The 23223-nt window shown below is 42.6% G+C and overlaps 1 protein-coding gene and 1 long non-coding RNA gene across 9 annotated transcripts in view; one reads left to right on the forward strand and one right to left on the reverse strand.

Moving 5' to 3' along the window:
- LAMB3 (laminin subunit beta 3) overlaps positions 1 to 23223 on the reverse strand; it is a 200527-nt gene that overhangs the window by 54307 nt on the left and 122997 nt on the right. For 3 of the 8 annotated variants that reach the window (XM_078357044.1, XM_078357050.1, XM_078357048.1), the window contains exon 2: positions 11806 to 11872. The exons of the other annotated variants lie outside the window; for them this stretch is intronic. The gene's annotated coding sequence lies outside the window, so the exon portion shown is untranslated. The remainder of the gene's footprint in view (positions 1 to 11805; positions 11873 to 23223) is intronic. 8 annotated transcript variants of the gene reach the window in all.
- LOC144580416 (uncharacterized) lies at positions 179 to 22972 on the forward strand. The gene is made up of 3 exons (XR_013529899.1): positions 179 to 256; positions 12441 to 12553; positions 22850 to 22972. It is a non-coding gene; the product is annotated as an uncharacterized LOC144580416 (long non-coding RNA).

Here is a 23223-nt window from a genome sequence, read left to right on the forward strand (position 1 = left end):
GAAAGACAAGGGTGTGATGTGGGGTAGTGTTTACAAACATGGAGGAGAGAGGGCAGAGGAGCAAGTATTGGCTAATGGACTTATTCTTTTATGGCCTTCAAGAGTTAACAATACCAGAGTCCAACATCTGATTAAAAAAGAAGGAGAAGAACAAGAAGGAGGAGGAGGAGGAGTCGTCGTCAAAGCTAGTCTGCACAGCAGGTTTGCAACTGAACTCAGGATAATCGCCAGGAAGTCTGAAGGCAATAGAGAAAAGGTACTTCTTCCCTCTGGGGCCTCTGCCTCCACCTATCAAGGGTGATGATTCTTCACTCAATTTAGCTCTTTTCCTTTCAAACAGAATTCAGAACTGTCCCCCTTCTGAACTAAATATCAATTTTAAAAATGTGTATAACTTTGGAAAATGCTTAGGAGGTACTACTAACAGGTAGAAAAAAAGAAAACTAATTTACCCAAAATCTACTTAACTCCAAAGAAAAAAGTACCAGAAAATAGATAAAATGTTAACATTTCTTGTCTCTTTCTATTTCTCTGTGTGCTCTCTTAGTCCACAATGAGTGCATTTTACTAGAATAATCAGTACCAGTAAGGTAAAAAGATTTAGAGTGAGAAGAGTTAAGTCTTGTTCACTACAAGTGGTCTTTGATTAGTCACTCCTCTCTGCTCACTCCTTGACCTGCATGCCCTTCCACTAAACCCACTGACTGCCTGAGAGTACGTTGTGTATGTTTTCTGAATCATTGCAGATTTTGTAAGATAGGGTTTTCCGTTTTTAAAAAGTACTGCTTCTTGAGGCAGGATTTGTTACGCCAAGAGAGCACTTAGCACAGTTCCTCAATAAATGTTGTAGGAGGAAGGAAAGAAGATGGGGAGGGAGGGAGGGTTAAAAACAGGAGTAACTCCCAGCACCTTATCTTCCTGCTTTTTTTTAATTGCATTTTAGGTTTTGGGGTACATGTGCAGAATATGCAAGATAGTTGCATAGGTATACACATGGCAGTGTGTTTTGCTGCCTTCCTCTTTCACCCACATTTGACATTTCTCCCCATGCTATCATTCCCCAGCTCCCCCCGACCGCTGTCCTTCCCCTATTCCCCGCAACAGACCCCAGTGTGTAGTGCTCCCTTCCCTGTGTCCATGTGCTCTCATTGTTCATCACCCTCCTATGAGTGAGAATATGCAGTATTTCATTTTCTGTTCTTGTGTCAGTTTGCTGAGAATAATGTTCTCCAGATTCATCCATGTCCCTACAAAGGATACAAACTCATCATTTTTGGTTGCTGCATAATATTCCATGGTGGATATGTGCCACATTTTCCCAGTCCAGTCTATCATTGATGGGCATTTGGGTTGGTTCCAGGTCTTTGCTATTGTAAACAGTACTGCAATGAGCATTTGTGTGCATGTGTCCTTATAGTAGACTGATTTATAGTCCTTTGGATATATACCCAGTAATGGAATTGCTGGGTCAAATGGAATTTCTATTTCTAGGTCCTTGAGGAATCACCACACTGTCTTCCACAATGGTTGAACTAATTTACACTCCCACCAACAGTGTAAAAGTGTTCCTATTTCTCCACATCCTCTCCAGCATCTGTTGTCTCCAGATTTTTTAATGATCGCCATTCTAAGTGGCGTGACAAGGTATCTCAATGTGGTTTTGATTTGCATCTCTCTAATGACCAGTGATGATGAGCATTTTTTCATATGTTTGTTGGCCTCATATATGTCTTCTTTTGTAAAGTGTCTGTTCATATCCTTTGCCCACTTTTGAATGGGCTTGTTTGTTTTTATCTTGTAAATCTGTTTGAGTTCTTTGTAAATTCTGGATATCAGCCCTTTGTCAGATGGGTAAACTGCAAAAATTTTTTCCCATTCTGTTGGTTGCCGAGTCACTCTAGTGACTATTTCTTTTGCCGTGCAGAAGCTGTGGAGTTTGATTAGGTCCCATTTGTCTATTTTGGCTTTTGTTGCCAATGCTTTTGGTGTTTTGGTCATGAAGTCCTTGCCTACTCCTATGTCTTAAATGGTTTTGCCTAGATTTTCTTCCAGGGTTTTTATGGTGCCAGGTCTTATATTTAAGTCTTTAATCCATCTGGAGTTAATTTTAGTGTAAGGTGTCAGGAAGGGGTCCCGTTTCTGCTTTCTGCACATGGGTGGCCAGTTTTCCCAACACTATTTATTAAACAGAAAGTCCTTTCCCCATTGCTTGTTTTTGTCAGGTTTATCAAAGATTGTATGGTTGTAGATATGCTGTGTTGCCTCCAATGCCTCTGTTCTGTTCCATTGGTCTATATCTCTGTTTTGGTATCTGTACCATGCTGTTTTGATTACTGTAGCCTTGTAGTATAGTTTGAAGTCTGGTAGTGTGATGCCTCCTGCTGTGTTCTTTTTGCTTAGAATTGACTTGGCTATGCAGGCTCTCTTTTGGTTCCATATGAAGTTCAAGGTGGTTTTTTCCAGTTCTATGAAGAAAGTCAATGGTAGCTTGATGAGGATAGCATTGAGTCTGTAAATTATTTTGGGCAGTATGGCCATTTTCACGATATTGATTCTTCCTAACCATGAACATGGAATGTTTCTCCATCTGTTTGTGTCCTCTCTTATTTCGTTGAGCAGTGGTTTGTAGTTTTCCTTGAAGAGGTCCCTTATGTTCCTTGTAACTTGTATTCCTGGGTATTTTATTCTCTTTGTAGCAATTGTGAATGGCAGTTCGTTCTTGATTTGGCTCTCTTTAAGTCTGTTATTGGTGTATAGGAATACTTGTGATTTTTGCACATTGATTTTATATCCTGAGACTTTGCTGAAGTTGCTTATCAGTTTCAGGAGTTTTTGGGCTGAGGTGATGGGGTCTTCTAGATATATTATCATGTCGTCTGCAAATAGAGACAATTTGGCTTCCTCCTTTCCTATTTGAATACCCTTTATTTCTTTTTCTTCCCTGATTGCTCTGGCTAGAACTTCCAGTACTATATTGAATAGGAGTGGTGAGAGAGGGCATCCTTGTCTAGTGCCAGATTTCAAAGGGAATGCTTCCAGTTTTTGCCCATTCAGTATGATATTGGGTGTGGGTTTGTCGTAAATAGCTTTTATTATTTTGAGATACGTTCCATCAATACCGAGTTTATTGAGGGTTTTTAGCATAAAGGGCTGCTGAATTTTGTAAAAGGCCTTCTCTGCATCAATTGACATAATCATGTTTTTTGTTTTTGGTTCTGTTTATGTGGTGAATTACGTTTATAGACTTGCATATGTTGAACCAGCCTTGCATCCCCAGGATGAATCCTAATTGATCATGATGGATAAGCTTTTTGATGTGCTGTTGCAATCAGCTTGCCAGTATTTTATTGAAGATTTTTGCATCTATGTTCATCATGGATATTGGTCTGAAGTTTTCTTTTCTTGTTGAGTCTCTGCTGGGTTTTGGTATCAGGATGATGTTGGTCTCACAAAATGATTTGGGAAGGATTCCCTCTTTTTGGATTATTTGGAATAGTTTCAGAAGGAATGGTACCAGCTCCTCTTTGTGTGTCTGGTAGAATTCAGCTGTGAACCCATCTGGACCTGGGCTTTTTTTGTGTGGTAGGCTCTTAATTGCTGCCTCTACTCCAGACCTTGTTATTGGTCTATTCATAATTTTGGCTTCCTCCTGGTTTAGGCTTGGGAGGACACAGGTGTCCAGGAATTTATCCACTTCTTCCAGGTTTACTAGTTTATGTGCATAGAGATGTTTGTAATATTCTCTGATGATGGTTTCAATTTCTGTGGAATCTGTGGTGATTTCCTCTTTATCGTTTTTTATTGCATCTATTTGGTTATTCTCTCTTTTCTTTTTTATCAATCTGGCTAGTGGTCTGTCTATTTTGTTGATCTTTTCAAAAAACCAGCTCTTGGATTTATTGATTTTTTTGAAGGGTTTTTCGTGTCTCTATCTCCTTCAGTTCTGCTCTGATCTTAGTTATTTCTTGTCTTCTGCTAGGTTTTGAGTTGTTTTGATCTTGCTCCTCTAGCTCTTTCAATTTTGACTATGGGGTGTCAATTTTGGATCTCTCCACTCTTCTCATGTGGGCACTTATTACTATATATTTTCCTCTAGAGACTGCTTTAAATGTGTCCCAGAGATTCTGGTATGTTGTGTCTTCGTTCTCATTGGTTTTGAATAACTTCTTTATTTCTGCCTTCATTTCATTGTTTATCCAATCAACATTCAAGAGCCAGTTGTTCAGTATCCATGAAGCTGTGTGGTTCTGAGTTAGTTTCTGAATTCTGAGTTCTAACTTGATTGCACTATGGTCTGAGAGACTGTTTGTTATGATTTCAGATTTTTGCATTTGCTGAGGAGTGCTTTACTTCCAATTATGTCATCAATTTTAGAGTAGGTGTGATGTGGTGCTGAGAAGAATGTATAATCTGTGGATTTGGGGTGGAGAGTTCTGTAAATGTCTATCAGGGTTGCTTGTTCCAGGTCTGAGTTCAAGCCCTGGGTATCCTTGTTAATTTTCTGTCTGCTTGATCTGTCTAATATTGACAGTGGAGTGTTAAAGTCTCCCACTATTATTGTGTGGGAGTCTAAGCCTCTTTGTAAGTCCTTAAGAGCTTGCCTTATATATCTGGGTGCTCCTGTATTGGGTCCATATATATTTAGGATCATTAGCACTTCTTGTTGTATCGATCCTTTTACCATTATGTAATGGCCTTCTTTGTCTCTTTTGATCTTTGTTGCTTTAAAGTCTATTTTATCAGAGACGAGAATTGCAACTCCTGCTTTTTTTTTGCTCTCCATTTGCTTGGTAAGTCTTCCTCCATCCCTTTATTTTGAGTCTTTGTGTATCCTTGCATGTGAGATGAGTTTCCTGGATATAGCACACTTAAGGGTTTTGGCTTTTTATCCAATTTGCCAGTCTGTGTCTTTTGATTGGTACATTTAGCCCATTTACATTTAGGGTTAATATTGTTATGTGTAAATTTGATACTGCCATTTTGATGCTAGCTGGCTGTTTGTCCGTTAGTTGATACAGATTCTTCATTTTGTTGATGCTCTTTAGCATTTGGTATGTTTTTAGAATGGCTGATACTGGTTGTTCTTTTCTATGTGTAGTGCCTCTTTCAGGAGCTCTTGTAAAGCAGGCCTGGTGGTGACAAAATTTCTGAGTACTTGCTTGTTTGCAAAGGATTTTATTTTTCCTTCACTTATGAAGCTCAGTTTGGCTGGATATAAAATTCTGGGTTGGAAGTTCTTTTCTTTAAGGATGTTGAATATTGGCCCCCACTCTCTTCTGGCTTGTAGGGTTTCTGCTGAGAGATCTGCTGTAAGTCTGATGGGCTTCCCTTTGTGGGTGACCCGACCTTTCTCTCTGGCTGCCCTTAGCATTTTCTCCTTCATTTCAACCCTGGCGAATCTGACGATTTTGTGCCTTGGGGTTGCTCTTCTTGCGGAATATCTTTGTGGTGTTCTCTGTATTTCCTGGACTTGAATATTGGCCTGCCTTGCTAGGTTGGGGAAATTTTCCTGGATAATATCCTGTAGAGTATTTTCCAGCTTGGCTTCATTCTCTTCGTCACATTCAGGTACACCTATCAAATGTAGATTAGGTCTCTTCACATAGTCCCACATTTCTTGGAGACTTTGTTCATTCCTTTTTGCGCTTTTTTCTCTAATCTTGGCTTCTCATTTTATTTCATTGAGTTGATCTTCGACTTCTGATATCCTTTCTTCTGCTTGGTCAATTCAGCTGTTGAAACTTGTGCATGCTTCGCAAAGTTCTCATGTTGTGTTTTTCAGCTCCTTCAATTCACTCATATTCCTCTCTAAGTTGTCCATTCTTGTTATCATTTCCTCAAATCTTTTTTCAAGGTTCTTAGTTTCATTGCATTGATTTAGAATATGTTCTTTTAGCTCACAGAAGTTTCTCATTACCCACCTTCTGAAGTCTGATTCTGTCATTTCATCACACTCATTCTCCATCCAGCTTTGTTCCCTTGCTGGTGAGGAGTTTTGGTCCTTTGTAGAAGGTGAGGTGTTCTGGTTTCATGTGTTTTCCTCCTTTTTGCGCTGGTTTCTTCCCATCTTTGTGGATTTATCCACCTGTCTTCTGAGTGGTTGCTGATTTTCCAATTGAGTCTCTGAGTAGACGTCCAGATTGTTGATGATGAAGTATTTCTGTTTCTTAGTTTTCCTTCTAACAGTCTGGTCCCACTGCTGTTGGACTGCTGAGGTCCACTCCAGGCCCTGCTTGCCTGGGGAACTCCTGTAGCAGCTGCAGAACTGTGAGGGTTGCTACCAGATTCTTCTTCTGCTATCTTTGTTCCTGAATGATGCCCACCAAATGTCAGTCTGATCAGTCCTTTGTGAGGTGACTCTTTGGATATACAGGGGTCAGGGAGCTGCTTGAGGAGACAGTCTGTACTTTATAGGAGTTCTAGTGCTGAGCTGTGAGCTCCGTTGTTCATTCAGGGCTGCTAAGCAGGTATGTTTAAGTCTGCTGAAGCAGAACTCATAAAGCCCCTTTTTTTCCCCTCAGATGCTCTGTCCCAGGGAGTTAGGGCTTTATTTATGAGTATCCATTGCACTTTCCTGCCCAGCGAGGAGGCAGTCTAGTCACTGCCTGCCTGCAGTGGCTATGATGAGCTGCTGTGAGCTCTGCCCTGTTGCCATGGGCTCTGCCCTGCTGTTGTGGGCTCCACCCTGCTGCCATATGTAATTCCCTGTAGTCCTGTTTATATGGGTGTGATTAGAACTGCAGTGGCGATGGTGGCCCACCTCTGTAGTGGGGGACTGTCTCTGTTATGGCGGGTTGCCTCGGCAAAGGCAGGCTGCGTCATCAATGGCAGAGTACCTCTGTAGGGGTCACATGCCTTGGTAGTGGTGGACTCCCCTTCCCCACCGAGCTGCACTGTCCTGGGTTCAGCTGTGCTTGCTGTGAAACTCTCAATCCCAAGCATTTCAAATTGCTGTTTTGTTTGTTTTTGTGGGGATGGGACCCGCCAAGCCTGATCACCTGGCTCCCTTCCTCAGAAACCCTTTTTTTTTTTTTTAAGTTGAACAGTTGACTCTCTCCCAGGTGTTCCAGTCACCTGCTGCAAGTGTGCCGGGATCTGTGTGATTTCTGGTGACCCACTGCACCAGCTCAAACCACGTTGCTGCCCGGGAATCTCCTGGCCTGGCTTTCAGTTTAAGTCCCGTTTAATCAGATGAATGTGCTAATCTGCCTTCCAAAATCTCCAGTTGCCGGTTTAACAGGGCAACCAAACCAGTGTATTTTGTATGGAGTGTTGCTGCGCTGCGGCCTCAGCCCAAACAGCTGCACCGGCCCAAACTGCTGCACTGGCAGCCCATGGGGCTCTTACACCTGGGAATCTCCTAGTCTGTGGACAATAAAGATCCGTATGGAAATGCGGCGTCCACTCACCCTCTGCGGATTCACTGGGAGCTGCAATCCTGAATTGGTCCTACAGCGCCATCTTCCCTCTTTCTCCTATTTTCCTGCTTTCTAACTGCTTGTATGTATTGGGACAAACCAGAAAGAAAGAACTAGAGACAATTCTTACTTTATCTATATTTTGGGAGAAAGAAGTAAGGATAACTAAAATTACTACTCTTGTCCAGATTTGCTTCTCCCATGGATCTCTCCCAAGATAATGCCTGATTTTGATTTTTCCCGTTGCTCACTCAGAACTCTGTATACCCAGCAGCTCATATTGTTCAAGTATAAATGTGTATATATGTCCAAGGTTGTGATGTTACATCTCTATGCCATATTTGTGCATTGTCTTCAACAAAAAGAAAACATGGCTCCCTGCAGCTAGGATTGCCAAATAAAAGAATCCCAGTTAAATCTGGATCTTGGAATACTTTGTTGGCATAAGTAGGCTCGAAATATTGCATAGGGAATACTTATACTAGAATACATGTTGTTTATTGAAAATTTTACTGGGATTTCTGTCTTCTTATTTGCTAAATCTGGCAACCTCACTTGTAGTAGGTTTATCCAGTTCTGTGACTTCCAGATTTTTTCCTAATGTGGTCATCTTCCTCTAGAAGATCCACCATCTGTTAGTAATCTTCCAAAATGTAACAGTTAGAAATAAGCACAGGTGCCCTGGGTTTCAGTTGCCTTGACATCATGGTGGCATCCTCCTGGGCAAGGGTCCCTTTGTCAAAGTCCATTCCAGGTGAAGCACTGAGAACTGAACCAACAGTGCAGAGAGGGGCCTGCCCCTCCATCACTGGGAGGGAGACTCCACATTGGCTTCTTGGGCATTAGAGATTGTATTTGCCCCTTTGTTTAAGTGCTACTCCAGAAAGAAATATCTCTGTATTTTTCTGAGAACTAAAGGAAACAAAGTATTTTTCCAACTCTTCTTATGAACCAGGCTCCATGCTAAGAAATGTATATACAATATCTTGTTTAGGCATTCCTGCAGTCCTTTAAGATGACTCTTTGAGGAAGATATCATACTCCCCTTTCTACAGCTTCAGCATTAAGTAGCTGGCACAAGATCACAGAGCTGATGCTTTAGGATATGCTTTGCTACAGTAATAACCACAAAATCTCAGCAGCTTAACCTAACAAATGTTTATTTGTGGCTCACACAAGGAAACATGCAAGACGGTGGTGAAAAGAGGGATCCTTTATTGCACACAGTCACTAGGCACTTCTACCATCTTGTAACTGCAGCAACCAGCACACACGGCCTTAGAGGTCATGGCAGCAAGGTAGAGAGGGCACGGAGGAACTCTCCCCACTTACTCCACACTTGAGCTCTGAAATGACACAATTAGTTTGGCTTACAACTCATTGATGAGAACTACTCACAGGGGTCCTAGGTAATTTTCCTATGTGCCCAGAGGAGGAAAACAAAGCAGGACATGCTAAACACATAGCATTGTCCACCACAACTAGTATATGGGGAAACCAGAATTCAGTAGCAGGTTTTCTTTGTTTTTTTGAGGAGTCTCACACTGCTGCCTGGGCTGGAGTACAGCAGCGCCATCTCAGCTCACTGCAACCTCTGCTTCCTAGGTTCAAGCGATTCTCCTGCTTCAGCCTCCTGAGTAGCTGGTATTGCAGGTGCTCACCACAAGGCCCGGCCAATTTTTTTGTATTTTTAGTGGACCAGCGTTTCACTTTGTTGGCCAGCCTGGTCTCGAACTCCTGACCTCATGATCTGCTCAACTCGGGCTCCTAAAGTGCTAGACAACAGGCATGAGCCACTGCACCTGGCCTCAATAGCATATTTTTAAGTTTCCAAAGTCCGTGTTCTTTCTACTACATATGGCTTACCAGGATTGAGGAAATCTACTTTTCAACAAAAGGAAATGTCTTATGGAAAATTTACCAGAAAACAAAATCTCAAGGAAACTGGCAGGAAAGTCTGCTGTGGTGAATATTCTAGATTTGCAAAACCTAGAACATGACAAGAATGCTTCCCTGAAAAACCTTAAAAACATAGATGAAATCTCTGCAAATTATAGCCAGAGGATAAATAATTATGAGACATGTATGTCACCTCTTCAGTCTCTTAAACACCATTGGAAGTGGGAGGAAATAAAGGAGAAGATTCTGGTCTGTTGCAGGGTGATTGATGATTCTGGTTTGCTCAGGACTCTTGGCATTTCAGCTCTGAAAGTACATCCCAGGAAACCCTTTAGTCCCAGGTAAATTGGAATACTTGTTCACTCTGGCAGCAATACTTTTCCTCCAAGTTTATAAAAGTGTTACCTCAGGTGGCTCAGTAAACTCTGCATGCAGATACACAATGATCTGAGAAAGTCAAGTTTGTTCCAAGTCCAAGAAAAACCTGATAGAAACATCACATGGGAATAGCAGTTCCATCCAGGGATTTGGAGAAGAAAAATAATATTGTCAATATAGCTTTTGTGCAGGAGACCCTACTCCACTGCTGCAGCCTGACGTACAGGAAGCTTCTCCCAACCAAATCATACCTCAGACCCATATTGAGCTTGTAGAAACTTTAACAACTCCGTCTTTCTCAAGAAAAATACTGTTAAAACAGGTTGTCCCCTCTTAAACTGGTACCATTCTTAAGATACATGTGAGCATACACACAGACAGGCACAGACATACCCTGGCGCTTTTTCCTGCTGCATTTCGTCTTGTGAGTTTTGGCTTGTGCTCCATTTGCTAGGTGTTGGATTTTGTATGGACTTTATCCTGCACACCCTCCATCATCTCCACGTTCAAGTCCAAAGTCTTCAGCTGGGCACTAAGGGCCAGCTGAAAAAGTTGCATTTTAGGCCCTAACTCACACAACCCCTTTCACAGATGCGCTTTGATTTGGTCATTTGCTCCCTCAACCACACTTAGGGTTGATTCGTCCAACTCTGCCTGTCTACACTGCCCTCTCCACCTCCTGTGTACTTGGCAAGATCCTAAATCAAAGGCTCAGATCAGATTCCTGTATCAGCAGTGGCTTCTCTGGCATTCTCTGTAAATTCTTCCTAAACTCTGGCAAGTGGACCTGACCTCTACAACTTCACCAGCAATCAGCTCCATTCTGTTCTGTCAATCTTTTTTCTAAATATCTCAAATTTGCACACTTAGGCTTGTTCAATGCTAATTATTTTGTGATTTGTTCCCAAACATGGATTATAAAATCCTTGAAGTCAAGGAGAACCCTTGAGTTCATAGCCCAGTATTTGCACATAATAGGCGCTCAATAAGCAGATAATTATTTCTTAGTAGGAACTCTTGAGGCAAGAAAAAAACATATATAAAAAGTGCTTAAAGCCGGGGGGGGGGGGGGGAGCTGGGGAGGGATAGCTTGGGGAGAAATGCCAAATGTGGGTGAAGGGGAGGAAGGCAGCAAAACACACTGCCATGTGTGTACCTATGCAAATGTCTTGCATGTTCTGCACATGTAACCCAAAACCTAAAATGCAATAAAAAAATAATAAAAATTTTAAAAAGTGCTTAAAGAATATGATTCCATGAATATCACCCTATAACTCTCTCTTGAGACAACTTGGAAAGAAAATCATCCAGAAAAAAAAAATTCCCCTAAAAATTGGAATCTGAGAAAATTCATGATGAACTGATCCATGCATCAGAATTCCAACCCCATGCAGCCTTGAGTTATGTGCCAATTTCCTACTCTATCCACCCTAGCTGGTACTAACAAATAGAAAGAACCAACCTGGTGGTACTTTCGGTGAAACCGAAATCTTTCTGGGATCAGGCCATAGATTCTAGGCAATCGAGCCTTTAAGATCCAGCTTTTAGAACATTGAGAATGAAAGAGGTAAACTTGGGTTTAGGAAAGAGAAGGGCACAGATGGGCAGAGGGTCTTAGGAATCAAGTATCCCTAAACATGTTTTAAGAATTCTGTATCACTCCCAAAGTGTTAGGGAACATGTGTATCAGAAAGACTTATCACTTGCTGCCTATTCCTGTGCTGCCAATGATCATGTGTCCCACTGTTAGCTTCCGACCCATTCCAGCCTTTGGCCAATCAGTACCAAAGCCAACATGCTGAGAAGCTCCTCCCTACAACCAAATGGGGTCTAGGAATGTTTGTTTCTCTAAGTCCATTTCCTGGGGATCAAGAGTATCCCAAGAGCTGAAAGGAGTATCGAGGGTCACCTTCTCTCACCAGCAGCCCCTCTGTGTGTCCAAACTGCTGCTTTGCTGGCTTTTCTGTCTAGATCTTTGACAGTGCCTGTTATTCTTTTAGTTGCTCTGGGAGTCTGAATCTCCTATCTGAATCCTCCTTAGCAAATCCGTCTGCATATTGCATATTGTATACTGATCCTCTTCCACCCCCAGCTTCTTTTTGGCACTCACTCTCAGGGCCTGGACTTTTCTTCTAGTTTTCCTCATCGCATTTCAGCAGATCCTTCTGACTTACAACCTAGAAACACAAAAACACCCAGAACCATTCATTCATTAAACGAATATTTACTGGCCCACCCAATGCCAGGAACCCAGCAACACAGTAGTAAACAAGTCAGACACAATCATTAACCAGAGGAAGTCTACTGTGTCATGGGACACAGACATTAAACACATAATTACCAAATAATGTATTAATCTTGCAACTGGAATACCCTCGACTTCCTTAGCCATCCAAGAGTCATTCTTTCCTCTACTACCCAAATAACAGAAATTCTGAGAATTCTAAGGTTAGATGCTAAAGTACAAATCCATTCTAGTTTTTGCTGCCCCCAAACCCTTCTAGCCTTCTGAGCACCATTTCCCTATGCTGCCCCCAATCTCTCTTGCCTATCTTGGCCCTCAAAGCGAAGCACGAACCCACAGTCTTTCCTCTGTTTTCCAAAGAACAAAACACATAGCTGTTGAGTTGAAGAAACTTTACTGAAAGTAAAGAGGAGACAAAGGGAAATTACTACCTAAAAATAAATATTAGCTCTCACCACACCCAGAATCCATGCAATATCCTAGCATGTTCTTTCTGCCAGCTCCTGAGCTCTGAGACTTCACCAGGTTGCTGAGGCCGTGCCCCGCAGGAGAGTCTTCTCTTTTTATGAATTCACTTCTCCCTTCCCGCACCATGAAGAAAGCATCTTAAAAGGTAAAAACCCAAATAAGTCTATCTGCCTTGGGATTAATCAACTCTGTGCTGCTTGCCATCCATGAGCCCACATTCATTCGTTCATTCATTCATTCAGGAAATATACATCAAGCACTTACTTTGTATCACGCATTGCACTACATGAGGAGGTTATAGCAACAAATAAGACAGACAAGAACCCTCCTTCATAAAGCAGACAAACAATAAGCTAGTTAACTAAAAACTAAATCTGACAATTACATATTTTAGTGCTTCCTATGAAATATGAGAAAACCAGAACGATGTGATAGATGGGTCTCAGGAAGGGGGAATGCCACTTCAGAAAGGACGGATAAGAAGGCCGGGCGCAGTGGCTCAAGCCTGTAATCCCAGCACTTTGGGAGGCTGAGGCGGGTGGATCACGAGGTCAAAAGATCGAGACCATCCTGGTCAACATGGTGAAACCCCGTCTCTACTAAAAATACAAAAAAAATTAGCTGGGCATGGCGGTGCATGCCTGTAATCCCAGCTACTCAGGAGGCTGAGGCAGGAGAATTGCCTGAACCCAGGAGGTGGAGGTTGCGGTGAGCCGAGATTGCGCCATTGCACTCCAGCCTGGGTAACAAGAGCGAAACTCCATCTCAAAAAAAAAAAAAAGAAAAGAAAAAAAGAAAGGATGGATAAGAGAAGTTTCTCTGAGAACGTGATATTTGGGATGAGTCCAAAAGATTTAGGTCTGGATTCCCCAAAACAAGCTAAGCATATATTTAAGGTACCAGTAAGGTAGAAGCACCAAAATTTCTTTAGAAAATTATTATTTTTGACACATCAAAAAGACATGGAAGTAGACCCCTTAGGAAAATTAGAATACTGTAGGCCCCTCCTTATACATATTTGAAACTGTAATATTGTGTTTATTTTTATTTAGATAGGCAGTGTGGAGGACCCTTAATCTTCCCATGGTTTATGACCTCTAAAGTCATACTCAGTCCTCAAACATGCCAGGAATGGGTGTTCTAGGCAGAGAAGGAACAAACACAAATGTGTGTTGGCAGCAAAGAGCTTGGCCTCTTCTAGAAGCAGGAAGAAGGGGTGAAAATGGCATGAGCAAGGTTGGGGGTTAAAGCTAGGGTCAGGGAGCACACAGGGGCCAGGTCACAGAGAGGAAATGTTTCTCAACCCTAGTTATATATGAAAAGTCCTTGGAATATTCTAAAACTTTCTGATGCCTGTGCCCTACTTCAAGAGACTTAACTGACCTGGAATAGGGTTGAGGAATTGGTATTTTTTTAACTTTCTCAAGTGATTCTAACATGTAAACGGAGGTGGTGGGGGGAATATTGACCATGGGGCCTTGGAACCAGCCAGAGGGACAGAATATTGAATGGTGAAGAACATGGACCCTGGGAGCCAGACTATCTGGTTTTGAGTCCCATCCCCACCACTGACTAGCTGTTTGATTTCCAGACACCTTGCAAAAACTTTCTGTTCCTCAGTTTCCTTGTCTATAAACATAGGGATAATAGTTTACCTACCACATAGAGTTGTTTGTAGGCTTAGTAAGTTAATACATACAGAGGTCTCAGAAGGCACACACTAAGGATGCAATAACTTTTAGTATAAAGCTGTGACTAATCTATGCTCTCCTAGAGATGGAAAGGAGTGGATGGAGTCAAACTGTCAATTTGATAGACCTAATAGGACTTGCTAAAAAACTGGAAGAGGGAGATGGCGGGGGAGGGAATAAAAGAGAGCTTCTATGTTTGGGGTTTTAGCAATTGGGTGGAAAGTGATGCCATTTCCCAAGATGGGGAAAACTAGGAGAAATAAGTTTTGAAAACGAAATCAAGAATTTCATTTTGGCATGCATTAACTTAAAGAGACCTTATTAGATATCCAAGAAGAGACAGAAATCAGATAATATGTAAGCCTGGAGCTCAGGAGAGACAAACAAATTTCAGAGTCATCAGCATATAGAGCTGTCCTGTCCAATACAGTAGCCACCAACCACACATAGGGGGTTATTGAAATTTAGATTAATTAAACAAAATTAAAAATTTAGGTCACCAGTTGTGCCTCATTTCAAGTGCTTAAGAGCCTCATGTAGCTAGTGGCTACCATATTGAATGGCACAGATATGCCACATTTCCATTGCTGCAGAAAGTTCTGTAGGGAACACTGAAGGAGTCTCAAACCATGGAACTGTAGGAAGTCACCTAGGAAGTGGTCCATGATTCTGGCTACACTCTAAAATCACCCCAGGAATTCAGAGTTGATTCATCTTGGGGCAGTCCCAGGCAGCGCTAGTTAATAACTCAGGATGATTGTAAAACAGAGTGAGGGTTGAGAACCACTGGCCTAGGGAAATAATGCAGGAGAAGAAAGGAATCATGGGAGGACCCAGGCATCGCTAGTTAATAACCCAGGATGATTGTAAAGTGGAGCGAGGGTTGAGAACCACCGACCCAGGGAGATAATGCAGGAGGGCCTGGATTGCTTCAACAGTATGGGCAATGACTCCAGAACTAATCTTTCTCTAGAGCTCCTGATTCATGATTCACATATAACTATCTGATGAACATCTTTGCCTGCACGTCCCATAGACAGCCCAAAATCAATAAATACAAAATGGAACTCATTTTTCTCACCAGAGGTGTTCTTCCCCTTCTCATTCCCAAAGTTGGGAGTCATCCCAGACTCCTTCCTCTTCCACAGCACAAGTTCTGCCAGATTTTCTGATTTATCACTCGATCTGTCTCTTTCTCACCCCATTACCTCTGTTTTGGCCCAGTTATTCATGGTCTCCTGCCTGAACTACTGTAACAGTGTCTTACTAGCTTCCTCTAGTTTGCCTCTTGCTTAACCATCCTGCAGTCTGCCACAGTGATCTCTTAAAATGCCAATCTTGTAGTGTTTTTCTGTGTAAAATGTATCAGTGTTTCTCATTGCCTATAGGATACAGTTCAATTGAAGACAGATTACCCGCTATGTATCAAACACCTTGAAGGAACTATGTACTGCACTAGTTCTGAGAACACTGCACTGAACAAGACAGAGAGGGCTTCTGAATAGAACTTGTAATCCCTCAAGATTCCCAGCACAGTCTGCAATGGAGACAGACAACAGAGTTATGGAAGGGAAAGAAAGGTGGCCATGGGAGCAGGCAGCAAGGGGAGCTGGCCTTATCTGGGTGAGAGGGAAAGTCTTCCCTGAGGAAATGAAAGAACAGTGACACTTGGAGGATGAGTAAGAGTTCACCAGATCACAGGGGATGAAGAAAGTGTTCCTTCCGCATGGAAAGAACTACATGGGGAAGGACCTGCAGCTGCAAAGAAACGGAACAGTGTGACTGGCCTCCAAAGAGTGAGGGTTGAGGGATATGGGATGACGCTGGAAAAACAGACAAGGACAGTATGGTGGGTGGCTTATACGCCATGAGAAGAATCTGGGGCATTCCAAAAGGAAAAGTGGGGATGTACTGAAGAATTTTATTTTTTTATTCCACTAACTTTTTGCTAACTACTGAAGGAGTTTAAAGAGAAGAGTGACATGACCAAGTTTGCACTTTTTAAAAAGACTACACTGGATTGAAGTGGACTAGAGTGGTCAAAACCTGAGGCAGAGAGACCAGCTGTGAGCCCATACTGAGTGGTCTGGGGCGGGCAGTGAGAGCTTAGACTAGGAGGGTGGCAGAGGAGATAGACAGCAGATAGAAGTAGCAGATATTTAAGAGGTAGAATGATAAGTCTTGGTGATTTTTCACATTAGAGAGGTGATGGAGGGCAAGAAGGAAAAGATGGCTCCTTGACTTCAAACCTGAGCTACTGGGTGAATGGTGAAGCTCTGGTTAAGAAAGGTGGTTACAAGTTTATGGGGTATAAATATTGAATTTGGCTTTAGACACAGTAATTCTGATACCTTGTAAAACATCCAAGTCAAAATGCAGAAAAGGCAGAGGGATACACAGGCCTATAGCTCAGATGTGTATGTCATCTGTGTAGAAGCAGCAATGGAAGCCCTACCGGTAAATTAAATCACTGAAGAAAGCATGTCAAATAAGAAAAGGGGCTCCAGGACTGAGTCCTCAGAAATGTTGGCATTTGTAAGTTAAATGAAAAGGCAAAGTGAGATAAAAATGCTAAGATTTGTCCAGAATAGGGTAAGAGGAAAACCAGCAGAATATGGTATCATGGAAGCCAAGGAGAAAAGTGTTTCTAGAAGAAGGGAGTGGTCACCAGTTCCTAGGCATGACATGAGTAGGAGCTCATTATCTGGTTCCTACTTACTGCTTCCTGCTCATTTTTTGCCATTTCCCAAAGTCCATTCTTTACAATTTAACACCAATCTTGTCTAACTTCTCTTAGACCATGTGATGCTTTATCTTTCATCTTCCCTTTTCATATGCAGTCCCAGCTCATTCAAGCACTTGCCATGCCCTGAACACCACCCTGTCCCAGAACCACCTGGTGAATGCCACCCATCTTTTAAGCCTCTCGGGAATCACTTGCCCTTAGGCCTTCTTTGACCATCTCCTCCCCACATTGAATCAATACCTGTCTCATTCTGTTCTCTTTGTTCATCTGGTATAAATTTCTGTTACGGTGCTTATCCCAGGATATGGTAATAACTCATTGCCAGTCTGTGTCCTCTTCTTCACTAGAAGCTTCTTGAGGGCAAATGCAGTTTGTATTCTGCTTTCTATAACTATGCTTAACACAGTGTCAGCTACATGGCTGGCTTCAACATATATTTTTTTACCTTACTGGAAGCTAACTAAATGTCACCTAAGGAATGCAAGTGATGTCCTGGGCTGGAATAAAGCATCATGGGAATTGCTGACGTAGAGCAGGAGGCAAAGACAATTGGATAATAACAGCCATCATTTAATGATGGTTTCATTTGTGCCAGACACTGCCTAAGGCCTTTACAGCACTCTATCTTATTCACTCTTCCTCATGCTCTGTTTCATAGGGGCTTATCGTCATCACCACATTCCATTTAATAGAGGCTATCATAACTCTTACTTTACAGATGAGGAAATAGAAGCTAGAGAAGTTAAGTCATTTGTCCAAGGTCAGACACTAGCAAACGAAAGAGTCGGGATTTGAAGGAACCCAGGTTTGCTTGACTTCAGAGCCCTATACCTTTAATTCCAACTGGCATTTGAGCTTGGGGAAAATTCCTTGTGCTGATTCAATCTTGTAAAGTATATTGTTTGATCTGAAAGTGGTATGTAGGCAGCAGGGTGCAGGTGATCCTAACCACACCACACATGGCTTTTCAAGCCTCCCAGCACAGTCTACATGCCCCAGCAGCTGGTGGCTCTGCTTGACCAAAAGCTATGAGGAACAAAAGCAAAATGCCTATGAAGTCTGTTCCTTTGCCTTGCTTTGTCCCAGGGGTAGGCTGGAGGGTGCCTTAGAATGAGCCAATGGCTGTAATGTCAGACACTAAGTTGGGAGTGGAAGTGAAAGGTAAGGAGGCCAGAGTGAAGGAAACTAAGCCAAGTTGCCAGGTCTTGGGCAATTTCAACACCAAGGCTCTGAGCCAAGGACAGGCTACTATGCCTGAAATAACTTCCCAAGAGAGATTTAACTGGTCATTTTGCACCCTCTATCCCAGCACTGACTGTTAGGTCAATGTAACTAATATTGATTAGCTCCCTATTCTATGTTAGCACCACAAAAGATACAAACCTTCGGTCTTCCACAGAACTGAGGCAAGCCCACAGGAAACAGAGAGTTATACAAAACAGTAATCAATCCAGTGCCAACTGTACAGTACAGTCCCCCAAGGCAACTGAAATTCATAGAAAGGAGAGATCAGGGTGTGCTGGCATGGGCAGTGGTGGCTTCTTGGAGCACATGAGCTTGAACTTGCCTTCAAAGAAGAAAGGAAGACCAAGTAGAAAGAGGACAGCATTTCAGGTAGGAAGAACAGTGTGAGTAAAAATGAAGCAGCAGCTATGAGAATGAACTGTTTCTTGGCCTGCGAAGAAAACTCTCCATGGAAAAAAGCATTGTTGGGGGAGACGAAAAAGGAAAAGATCAGGCCCACAGAGATCCTGAATTCCAAGAATACTAAATCAAGCAAATTCAACATGCAGGATCCAAGAGTCCATTGTGTGGGCAGTGAGCAACAATCTTGGGCTTTAAATGGTCAGTGGACAATAAAAAATTAAATTTTAGGAAGATTAATTTGGTAATAGTGGAGATTAGAGGAGAAAGGATTAAAGGCAAAAAAAAAATTGTCCCCTAAAAGCACCTGAATGCTTCTTAAAGCATCTACTAAAAGTTGGACTGTATGCAAAAAAAACAAACAGTTCCTCCCCTGCCAGACTTCACAGTCTAATAGGAAAGCCATTCATTAATCCCATAGTTAGCCATTAAGGACCTACTATGTGCTAAGGATTATACTGGTCACTGGAGACACTGTGAAGAGCAAACCAAAGTCCCCACTCTCACGAAGCCTATCCTCCAACACGTGGAAGACAATATAAAACCAAATCATTAAGTAGATCCACATAGAGTCAGGTAACAAGTGCTAGGAAAAAAAGAAAGTAGGGCACGGGGTGGAGAGTGGTGGGATGCAGTAGTCAGGGAAGGCCTTCCCAAAAAAACTGCCACAATATTTCAAGCCCAGAGAACAAATATAATGGAGCCGTCACTGCTAGAAATAAGGATATTGAGACGAGGACGTAGCTCAGTAAGAGTATAGAGAAGAAGGTAAGGGGTCTTGTTTTAAGTGAGTCAAGCTGTGATGATAGCAGGGTATCCACGCAGAAATACTGGACTGTAGAACTCTTGTCTACAAGACCAGAGGAGATAAAGGCTAGACATATAAGTTTCAGTGTCTTCCATTGATATTGAGTGATAAGAAGCCTTCTTTTTAAAACTGTGAAAAGAAACTAAGGGACTTAAAAAAAAAAACTCAAGTGGGGTAGTTTTTAAATTACAAATAGTTTTATCATATTGTAGAAGGAAAATAAAAAGAACAGAGTATAGTTTAAATAATAAGCATAACACAAGTAGTAGTTAGCTAAAAGTAAAGGACATTTAAGAGTTGTACAGAGGCTAAGGAATTTAAGTCATCCCTCCCTAGTGAAGCTGCAAGCTTATCTTGCATTCTAGGCTAGGTTGTAAACTGTGTTTAGAAAAAAGTAAAGGCTAGCAGACTGGGCACCACCCTTAATCACACTCCTATCTATAGATAGCAGACATAACATGGAGAAACGTGAGTTCTGCTCAATCTTGCTCAAACCCCGACCTGATCATGCACTTCATTTATCGCAACCCTCTCACATGTACTTTCTAGAATTGTAAGCCTTTAAAAGGGCTAGTATTTTCTTTGTTGGGGAGCTCAGTTTTTGAGACACAAGTCTGCTGATACTCCCAGCAGAATACAAGCCACTTCCTTCTTTAAATCTGGTGTCCAGGAGGTTTCATCTGTGTTCTGTCCTGCTACTGAGATGGGAGACCTCTTCCCCTCCTCCCACTTCCCAGCCTCCACCTCCCTCCTCCCTTTCAGATGGGAAGAAGAGTGAAAAAGAGATAAAATACCAAAGAGCTTAAATCCGTGGTCAGGCAATTTGCTGACACCACTGACCAGACTATAAACAGCCCCAAGGACTGGAAAGATAACTCTTTTTAGTTCCCAGTGCCTCTGCTATCTATAAGCCTTGAAAAAGTTGCAAAGAATGTATTACTACCAGCTGGAGCCTGGCACTGGGTCACGTCCTCCACATTTGCATGACCCAGGCCCCCTCCTAGAAATATCTCTGCCTACTAATAATTTACTGCCTTTGTCTTGCTTCTGTAAGCCCCTTCCCCTGCCTGTTCCCTCTCGAACTGCTTATGAACTAGCAAATCAATGAAGCCAAAGTTTTGTGAGGCCAAATGTCCAGCCAATGAACAATGACACAGTTTCACCTCTGCTCCCCCTTTGGAGTTGTAAGCCCTTAAAAAGGGAAAGATACTGCTCTTCAGAGAGCTCAGTGGTCAAGGCATTAGCCTCTCGAAGCTCTTGGCCAAATAAAAAGCCACTTCCTTTCTCTGTTCTGTGTTTGAGAGGTTTGTTCCCTGCTGATCCTGCTACACTACAATATCTCCTACAATGACTCCCTCCCTCCAGCTGCCTGGAGTCCCAGAGGTGTGCAGTGACTTTGTGTAGGCAGCAAGGAGCTAGTAACAAAATTATTACTATTATTATTATTATTGAAGCGGATTTACAACTAACCATCCAAAAGACCTCTTTCCCCTGCGTCTTCAATCTCCGAGGCAGAGTGGTAGGGACAGTTTCATCCCTCCTCTGCACTTACCCCTTGAACCACATGCACCTCTTTGTGACTTTACCCTCTGCAGATGGCTCTGAATGTCTTAATGTCTGGGAGAAAGGGATTTAGAAAGCAAAATATAAACTAGCCCGTCCCACCTTCCTAGAAGTGGCAAGAGTCAAATGTTGCAATAGACTCAAGGGCAGATGACTATTTCAATTTGCCTGGAAGTACCTCGGTTTTAGCAGTGGGAGTCCTTCATTTCAGAAAACCCCTCATCCCTGACCAAAATAAGATGGTTGGTCACCCTATGGCTTGGTTTGACCATCATAGCTATAACCTGCATACATGACACAACACAGTGTTTTATTTCCCTAAAAATGACATCAGCCTCATTAAAGTACGTGTTTAGTTTCCAAACCCTACCTAGTCCCCACCTACCCTAGGGGCCAGGCTCTCTTTTCTGACCCAGACAGAGTTGCTGCTCTCAGAAATTCCTAGACATGAGTTGACATTGGATTCCTTAGGCTTCTACTCCCATCATCTCCCACTCAGCCCCAGCTACCACCTAAACTAGGAATATCAAATCTACCAGTGACCTCTGTCCATGGCACTTGCTGCCCCTCCTCCGCTCAGCCCTTGCCAATATAGCTGCTGGAACCTAGGGGTCAAAGTCAAATTGTCAAAAAAGGATCTGAGCTGGCAATGTGCTCTAACACAGGAAATCACAGGAAAGGGGAACCCCAGATAAATTACAACCTGCTGACCTAGGAAGATGTGTGGTTTGCGTCTCTGAGTTACAGAAACACAGGAAATGCCCACTGGCCAGTCAATTTCAGAGTTTTGGGTCCCAAGTTAGGCTGACTCACCTTCAGAATGGAAACCAAGTGACAGCCCTCATATCAGGGCACATATCACATGCTCTTCCAGAAGCAATGAGTTTGGAACCCTCATAGATACTGGGAAAGCTCACAAATCATTTCTGCCAGTTATTAGAGGGTCCGAAATTATAAGGAAGATTCAAAGAAAATGCCAACACTGACATTAAACTTGGCGGGAACCATTGTTACAGAATTTTCCTGCCTGACAAGGTTAAAAGAACAATAAGCAGGAAATACAATCCTCCAGGATCATCCCATTTGGCCCTTAGTCACCTTGACTCAAACAGACTAAATTCTAAAATGTAGAATTTCAAATAAGCTATTTAGATAACCTCGACCATTCTCCACACACAAACCCTTGCCTGAACTATTAATGGCCAAGGCAAAGGGTAGTTGTTATTGCTGCCTTTTTAAACTGAATCATCTGGGAAACTGCTTCAGACCCACAAAGAAAGATTACTGTTAACAATACAAAAACTAAAACATTTGATACCTGAGACAGCCCTTCCCCCAACCCGCCCTTCAGGGCTCAGTATGGCCAACTGTGAAGGCTGTTGCAAGATTGCATCACTGACCTTTGCAATTTTTTGGCCAGTTTGGTTTCCCTTTCTTTCCCCTGCACCCTCCCTTTCTCTGCTTAAAGCCCTTTGGCCAATTGCCTCTCCTTTTCCCCTACTTTGCTAAATCTGGCATATCTGTAACTGAAGGCAAATTAGAAAGCTCCCTCAGCCCCAGGTGATTATATCTAATCCTGGTCAAAATCAATCCTTCACATATCCAAGAGTATTCACACTCTGGATTCTTACCTAAGCTGTCTACTACACATCCTTCTGCCCCAAACTGCTTCAATGCTGAAGTTGAGCTGGAGCAGTAAAGCTGTACCCCCAAACCCAGGAGGGTGGCAGAGAATTATTGAGGAGAGCATGAAATACTTCCATTCTAGAATGGCAGACGAACTTCTACCAACAGCCTCTTCCATATTCGAGCCCCTCCACCCCCACCCAGCTCCCAACTCCACGTCTCAAGTGTAAGTGAGAAGAATTTGAATTTAAAGGCTATTCCCTGATACACCGAAGTACATAAGGAAAGAGCTTGCAGGCAAAGAGCCTAACTTCTCTCTCTCTCTCTCTCTCACACACACACACCCCCCTCTGTGCATAAAAGTCACCGTCATTGAATAGTTTTCTATCAACTGACTCCAGCTCTACATGCATGCACCTCTCAATAAAACCAATCAGGTAGGAAAGAAACAATATTGGCACATACTGCTTTATCCAAGCATGACCTGTTCTGTTCTATTACCCAGATGCCTCCTCCTTGCCTTCCCCTCTCTGATCCATTGCCACACACGTGGAAAGATGACAACCTTCCGAATAAAAATTAAAGCTTTCTCCTTTAGGTGGAACCCCCAGATTCCCTCATTATTTATAATGTCAGGTTGCCCTTTGCGAAGAAAGTTGTGCACCCACCGACACCAGTAAGAAGGTGCCGTCAGGCCAGAAATGTCCATGGACACCTTCCTGGGCTCAGGTCCTCCC

The sequence above is a fragment of the Callithrix jacchus genome, chromosome 19 (genome assembly GCF_049354715.1).
Source record: "Callithrix jacchus isolate 240 chromosome 19, calJac240_pri, whole genome shotgun sequence".
Classification (NCBI taxonomy): domain Eukaryota; kingdom Metazoa; phylum Chordata; class Mammalia; order Primates; family Cebidae; genus Callithrix; species Callithrix jacchus.